Genomic DNA, 8332 nt, shown 5'->3' with positions numbered 1-8332 from the left:
GTTATAAGCGCCAACCAATCCGGCTTTGTGGTTTGGAATCGGGTCTTGCTATTGGCTACTTCATAGCTTTAAACTGCCAATGACATCATTTGCCCACCAAGCCTCCTGCCGCGTGGGTAGAATCTTGGGGTTTCCATGGAGTTGTCTGTAAACAAATTTGAATCATTGCAAGTGACCAGTGACCAGTGACCAGTTACTAGTGTCCTTCGGACTTGACACATGCACCGAACAGCTTCAGCTACCCAGACAAGTTTCATCTCCTCATTTCTTGTATCTGTAATTGATGTTAACACTTCTCTGACCATGTTGGGTAAGGAAAGAAAGGTTTTTTAAACATAGCTTTTGAAAACTAATGAAAAAAATAGCTTTCATCCATGACTAAATTTAGTAGTAGAGTAAAACAGCTTAGAATAATGGGGGGGGGGAGTATTACAGTAGATATATGGGAACATAATTTCAATTCTGGCTTTGACTTTACTAGGTATGTAACTTTGGACTGATTGTATCCTCACTCAGTAAATGTTTCCTCATCTGCTACATGAGGATGGTGTTAGGCCCATGTTCTGTTCCTTTCCCTCCTCTAATATTGAGTGTAAAGGGCATGTGAATAGTGAAATCAGAGACTTCTTGAGACTGTTAGTTTCATCAGAACCAGAGAAAAAACTAGATGATATTAAAAATGACTACTATATGCCAATATGTTTCATCTACAATAGTCAATCCTTCCCCTAATACTTCCACTTTAGTGTTTCAAATTTACACTGACCAAAATTATCTTTGGGTTTTGGAATTTTCTGTTTAAACTAGGTAAAAAGAGACATAAGAAGGAAAGAAGGAGGAGACTGAGTTATATGAAGGAAAGATTTTCTAGAGTAAGGAAGTTTGGGGTTGTTTTCATTAAGCATAAGCCAACAGTAACTGGAGGGGTGAAGAAAATGTAAAAGTGAGGGAAGAAAAAAACCTAACAGTGAAAGAGATGCAGAGGAGGGAGACATTCTCAAGAAAAAAGAGATGACCTGGGGCAGTATTTTGAAGAGAACTAAAAATTTTTAAATTAACACACAACACACATAGAATGAAATCTACTCAGAGCAAAACAAACTGAAGTTAGTTTTGGGAAATGCTTGTATTGCTGGATTAGGAAGGTAAATAAGAGAAGAATAGGGTATCACCCATAAAGGCAGTTAATCAGAAAAGTTCCATTTGATTATATTTTTTCTATTGACTCTGGACACAGATGACACTTGACAGTTTTGTATATGAATAATTTAGAGACATATTTTAGAAATGATTCTACCAATAAACACACTAAGAAAGGGGCTATAGAGAAGGCTGGTATAACAGAATTATCAGTGTCCTATTTCATTCTGATTTTTAAAATACATGGATTTTTAAAAATCATGCATCTTAACTTGAATCAGTAGAAAGTTTCAAGTTAAAGCTACTTTTAATCTTTCAATAATATTTTCCCTTTTTTGACACTACTGGGGTTTGAACTGAAGGTCTAACATTTGCTAGGCAGGCACTCTACCACTAGAGCTACACCTCCAGCCCAATTACTCTCTTCCTAAAACAGAATACACAGTTATTAATAGTCAATAACTGTTTTTAGACACAAGATTCAAAAGAAAGAACTTTCTAAAAATAAAGTCAGTCTCCACATCTCTAATTCCACATTTATCTAAAACAAAGTTTGTGAAATCATTTGAATTTTCAATATTTAAAAGAATTGTTTTGGGCTGGAGGTGTAGCTCAAGGACAGAGTGCATGCTTATCAATTACAAGGCCCTCAGTTAGTATTTCATGAAATACCACACAAAATTTTTTCATTGCATCAGTTGAATTTTAGTGGTAATTATTTCAGACTTTAGGTATGATATTTTCCTATAAGTTGAAGATGACCATTAGCTAGCTTTTGAGGATAAATATAGAAATTTTAATTATCTTTCTGAAACACTTTTTAAATGTTTTTTCTGATTTTTATGTGTCTACATTAATTGGACTATCTGTCTGGTAAGATTAATATCTACTACATGGTAGATAATACTCAGAAAAATATGATTGAGCACCATAACATAATTCCTTTACATTTTTTGCTTTACTCTCAACTTTATACCATTTTATTTTGTTTTGTTTTATTTGTTGGTTAGGGGATGATGTCTTGCTATGTGGCTCAATTTGCCATCAAACACTTGAGCTCAAGCAACTCTTCTACTCAGCAATCGACAGTTCTGTGACTACAGATGCACCCAGATTCATACAACCATTTATTGAAACATTTCTCTGCATAAAATATGACTTCCTAAATGTTTATATTTCCTGCATTTATCTGCTTGTTACACACTTTTTAAAGATATAGTTTCTCTGTGTTTATGTAATGATTAGAAATACGTTCAAAAGAAATCAAGGTGTGGTGTTTGGTGCTTGTAAACCCAGCCACTCAGAGACTGAGAAGGGAAGATTGTAAGCATAAGGCCAGTCTAGGAAGCTTCGATGCTGACTACATATCCAAATTTACATTACAATCTACTTATTCCTTTTTGGTTTTTGTAGTTTGTCTATCTTTGCATAGATTACTATGTATTCCTCCATACAAATCATGTAAATTTGTCACTTTTATTCTTGGATTGAATACCACTATTAATATTAAATGATAATAATATTGAATAATAATACATGAAGTATTGATAAAAATTCAGTCATGCTGCATGACACTTGTGGCTGACAAAGTTTAAGTAAATTTTTCCCAAAAAGAATTATTTTTGAGAAACTATCTCTCAGGTAGTTATTTTGACATAGGATCAGAAGTCAGACTTTACAAGGTTAAACATGACTCTTTACATTTACCACCTGGTCTCTGTTGTAAGTGAACTCCATGAAATGATGTGTGACTTGCAAAAAGAAAATGAGACAGTGAAGGAATAGCATACTGTTGCTTTCCTTCCTTTCTTTCTTCCTTCCTTCCTTCCTTCCTTCCTCTCTTTCATTCTAGTCAGTACTAGGGATTGTACTCAGGGCTTGCTGACTGCAAGGCAGGGGGTCTACAATTTAATTCACTCCACCAGCCATTTTAGCTCCAGTTAATTTTGAAATATGTCTCACATTTTGCGTGGGCCGGACTGGACTGTGATACTTTTACTTTATGCTTCCCATCATAGCTGGGATGACAGGTATTGGTTGAGATGGGGTCTGGTGAAATTTTATTTCCTATGCTGGTCACATATAACAATTCTCTAGATCTCATCCACCCAAGTAGCTAGAATTACAGGCTTGAGTCATGCCCTAGCTAGTAATACTAGTCTCTAATGAATAAGAAAACAAAAAGCAATTATTAAAAGCTCTATTTCTCCTGGTTTTTGGTCTTTTCTCAGAGGACAGTACCTGGTGAGAGAGTCAGGTTCTATAACATGATACAGATAACAAGGAGATATTTTATTGTACTGGGGTCTGAGCTCAGGACCTCATATTCGCTATTAAGGCACTATACCAAGTAAGCCACTTTGTCAGCCCTTTTGTGGGGGGGTATTTTGGAGAAAGTGATTTTTGAACTACTTCCTGGGCCTACTTCACACCATAATCCTCTTAATGTCTGCCTCCAAAATAACTAGGATCACAGGCCTGTGCTACCACCTCCCAGCAGTGGGAGATCTTGATGGGAGAACTTGAAGGCATAGGTCTGGCCTCTCAGGCCTTCAGTTTGTTCACTTATACAGTGGTAATATTAAAAGTTCTCTAAGGATATCTTAGTCTTAAAATACTTCAATTCTAGAACATAGTTATGAGATCATACCAGGGCAGCCTCATGAAAAAAGTGTAAAGAGACAGCTGCTTTTAGTCCTGGGAACAATGTAGAAACCAGGCTACTTTGGGTCTTCTGTGCACAAATTAGACAAAGGTAGTTCATCAGAAGAGGACCAAAATGCTTCACCAGTTACAGGCATCCTACACTGTTTGATTTTTGGTATCTCAGTGAGTAATGGTATTAGAGACTTCTGGTTTACAACAACCTTAAGCTAATAGTGGTCAGCAAATAAAGTGAGAGTTTGTCAATCTCATCAGTTTACATCACCCTATTTCTTCCTACAGAAAATTTCCAAAATCCACCTTTGCTTGGAATTGACAATTCTCTACAGGTCTCTCTTCCTGTGCTGAGCAATGCCACTTCCCTACCAGGAAGAGTCTGCAACTTCTCCAGAGATTCTGGTCCAGATGTCACTCCAGCATTGCTAGAGCCATCAGTCTCTGACATCTCCTTCCAGGCACTCACAGGTACTGCCTACCTTTACCAACACTCTAGCATAACCATGTCATCTCAAATTACTGCCCAGAGCCAGATCTCTACTTCAGCTCCCAACACAGTGGTTCCTCTCTATCCATCATTGCCTGCCAACTTTGTTAAGGTTGCACCATCTCATATTGCAAATCAAGGACATAGCCTCTCATTTCCCTACCAGGAAAGAAGTGAGGTCTATTATTATGATCAAAACACATTGGGGCCACTGATATATCTAGAACATGGCTGCAGCCTGCAAACCCATGGCACTGTTTGGTATGCAGGGGGTAGGGCCTCTATCCCACAACCAGAAATGGTGATGGTACTAAAGGAGGGTCAGACTACAAACATTATAACACCAGTTTCCACCTCTGGAGTCTTCCACTCTGGGACTGCTCAACCCATCACAGAAAATTTGAGTTTACAAGGTGAGTACAAAGGTCAAAAAAGGAAAAGAATGGTTAGCATTCAAAAGGACAGCCAACTCTTCAGATGAGTGGTGGTTAGTCCACAGATAGGAAGAGTCCAAGTCCTGAGATTACAATCACTGTTCTCACTCAGGACTGTGAACTTTCACATTCTAAATAAGGTGGAGGGCTGAGGCCATGGCTGAAGTGGTACCGTGCATGCCTCACAAGTTTACGATCTGAGTCAAATCCCACAAACACCAAAAATTAAATAAGTAAAGAAATGTGGAAAAGCAGAACTCTGTAATGCATCCATGATGCATTTCAGAGTCACTTAGAAGCACACTGAATAGGCCTCTCTGCCCTGGCAAACCCCCTACAATGTAACTTAAATATCTTCCCTAACCTATTGCTCTGATTTCTTTGGAAAACCTTTCCAAACCTTCATTTTCCATTTAATTTTCTTTAATTTCCTTGCTTTAAGTGATGTTCTAAAAGGATCCCAGTGTGCACAGAGCATGCCCTTCTTTATGTATTTCATGAGGAAGGACTCCACTTTATCTCCCTAGTCGGTGGCTTACCATATTCTTGTATTCACAAGGAGGGCAGAGAGAAATGAGTGTACCATATATTAGAATGCAAGTCTTTAAAAAATTCTTTTCATTTTTATGTGCTTGTGTTTAAAACCAGGGCCAAGAGCATAGGAGACAAGTGCTCTACTACTAAGCCAAACCACAAGCACAAAACATTTCATCTTTTTATCAATCACTTTCACTTTTTTAAACTTACAGAAATCTTATGAAAAATTACATCAAAAGACCAGCAGTAGCATCTCAAGCACTAATCACCTATCACCTAACAGAGGGTACTACCATTGTCTTAAGAAGAGAAGAGTCAGTCAAAAGGTTTTGCTCACTGTTGTCAGGGACTTGGTTGCTATATTAGTGTATAGCTGGGAGATCCTACTTACCAGGGATTGACTCCTTTTTTGACTACCTTCTACTGATGGAAATTTCCATGGGGATGGAGAATTCCTAGACTTGCAACCTCCAAGCCCGACATTTTGCCTTCCACAATCTCCAGAATTCCTCAAGTCCTGCTGTAGTATAAATGATCAGATACTTGAGAGTAACCCACCACATGAACATGGGGACATTTCATTAATTGCTCCAGTCCAAAGTTCTACCAATACCGTGGTCTTGTCTCCAGCCCCATACAACAAACAAGTAGACAATGAGAATTTGGTTGAAATTAAAACCAAGCTTTCAAAGCCTCTGGATGCCTTCTAGGTCCCAATCAAAAAATATTAATCCTCACATACTCCTTTAGAAATTTCTGACATTCACCAACTTCTGGCCTGCATTAGACTTTTGGGGTAAAAGGGGAAGTCTGGTTCTGCAAATGCCAATTTGTGAAATAATTGCCTAAGTCTTGAGGAACAAGGGACATTTAAAAACAGGAATGAGTCTAGCAATAGTATTGCAGACATTGCTACATTGGTGGAAGATATTCACATCTTGCCCTTTTTCAATTCATTGACAGGCTTGGAACAATTCAAAGTTGCCACAGCCGTCAAAGCCAATGATACAAACAACATCAAGGTGGAAAAGTCCAGCATCATAAAGGATCCCACTGGCCCACTGAGAAAAAAGGGTGAAGTTCAAAAGGCCAAAATTCAGCACCAGAACCAAAAGTGCCTGCTGGAGGGAGAAGTGGTTGTGTGCACTGCTGCATCCAGTGACAGACCTCCTGTGAACATCAACAAGCATTCTCACAACAAACCTCCAAAAGCCACATCCAGCAGGGCCAGCAAAGCTAAAGGCCAGGGACAGGAAGATACCAAAAAGATCAGAGAAAACCTCTCCAATAAAACTGAAGAGTGTAAGCAGACAGGGAGCAAAAGAAAGTCAGAGAAGACAACCATTCCCAAGGCAAAGCGCAACAAAAATCAGTCTGAGTTTAGCCAAGAGAATTTTACCAAGCCTCAAAGCTCCCTGGGCATGCACCTGCTGGAATCAGTGCAGATTTTTCATGCACTGGGGAAGAAAACTGATAAGAACATTGGGCCGTCTTCCTGTCGGGGCCTGGGAAATTCAAGCAACACCAAAGGCTCCCAGTATTCTCCAGCTATCAAATCACAGCTGCGTATCCCACATGAGGGCAAAGAGCTTAGAAAAATTCAATTCAAAGCCCAGAACAAAAATAGCAGTGCTGGCAAGGAATGTCCATCTCCATCCCAGTATGAGCTGCCCCCTCCTGGAAAGGTCAAGTTGGTACCTTTAGCTTTTCCAAGGCTGGACAAGCCTCAGCCTCAACCTGTTTCTTGCAGACCACAGTCTCTTGCTTCGTGTAGGCCCTCGGCATCTTACCCTGTCCGGCCTCGTTCTAACACAGCCCAATCTAAGGCAGTCAATGTATCTCAACCAGCTAGTGCCAAAACATCTTCGATTGGTCCTGTCAAACCAGCTCAACCAATTTCAACCAATACAACACTACGGGGTTTGACCAAGCTTATTCAGCCAAATACATCTCAGTCTGCTGCTGCTAGACCTGCACCCTACAAAACATCATCTTCCACTTTTTTCCAGTGGGAGCCAGCTTCCACTGCTGTGACTAAGATCCAGCGACCACCGAAGCTACAAACCCAATTTCTACTGCATGATTTCAGCTTGCAACCCATTCCATGGAGGAAACCCAATGTGCCTGAGCCAGTAATGTCAAGCCCCATCACAAAAGAGCAGAGGCCAGAGCGTGAGGCCATGAAAAGGAAGGCTCAGCAAGATCGTGAGCATGCTGCCAAATACCCTTTTTTGGGAAAACTTCAATTTTTCATCGGGAGGGAAAAAGAACTGGAAATTTCTCAATACTATGGTTATGTAATGTAAGAACACCTAAGATTTTTGGTACCACCATAGATACCAAATGATTTTACATATACATATACATAAGTTTATATAAATATATGGATATATAACTACATACAATCTTTTAGATAAAAATGTAGATTAATTTTTAATTATTTTAATGTATTTTAAAAACTTAAGTGTTGTCATAGATTAGTAGATGAGCAATAAAGAGGCTGTTGGTGCTTTGAGATGCAGCTTCCTTGGTTTTCATTGGTAGAGGTGGGCATCAAAGTCTACATTTGACCAAAGCAACTGAAAGTTGGATGGGAGAACAGGGGGAGAAGTGTAAGTGGGAAAGGAGGAAGGAATATGATCTGGGAGTAGATGATCAAAAGAGTGGAGATTATATAGGTTGCTAAGAAGAATCATGGATAGGTAAAATGACAAAGTCATTTTAGACACTCAGGACAAAATTCAACATGTTTGATTATCTAAGATAAAAGACGAGAACTGTGAATACAATGTATGGGGGATCTACCACAGTAGTGGCAAGAGTTCAGTCATCCTGGGGGCAACTGATAACTTGGGTCTAGCCAAGTGAACTGCAGCAACTTGAGGCCCACCCTGAAAATGGCTTGAAGCATAAATCACCATTCTTTCACCACTCAAGCACCAGGGCAACATGAGTGTCCTTTCATTGCTCTATTCATGATTTTCCTGGCTCTTTTGCTTTCTATATTTGTGATCTCCTATTTTCATTTTGTCAAATAATGCTATAAATCCTTTGAATATTGACATTGGAATTA

At 39.1% G+C, this 8332-nt stretch overlaps 1 pseudogene; it reads left to right on the top strand.

Annotated features, from left to right (window-relative positions):
• Nucleotides 1-219: 219 nt before the first annotated feature.
• LOC109680463 (uncharacterized protein C2orf78-like) lies at nt 220-7565 on the top strand (annotated as a pseudogene).
• The last annotated feature ends 767 nt before the right edge of the window (nt 7566-8332 follow it).

This window comes from Castor canadensis, chromosome 15 (genome assembly GCF_047511655.1).
Source record: "Castor canadensis chromosome 15, mCasCan1.hap1v2, whole genome shotgun sequence".
NCBI lineage: Eukaryota > Metazoa > Chordata > Mammalia > Rodentia > Castoridae > Castor > Castor canadensis.
Note: the sequence above shows the minus strand (reverse complement) of the source record. Positions and strands in the feature narration are given on the sequence as shown.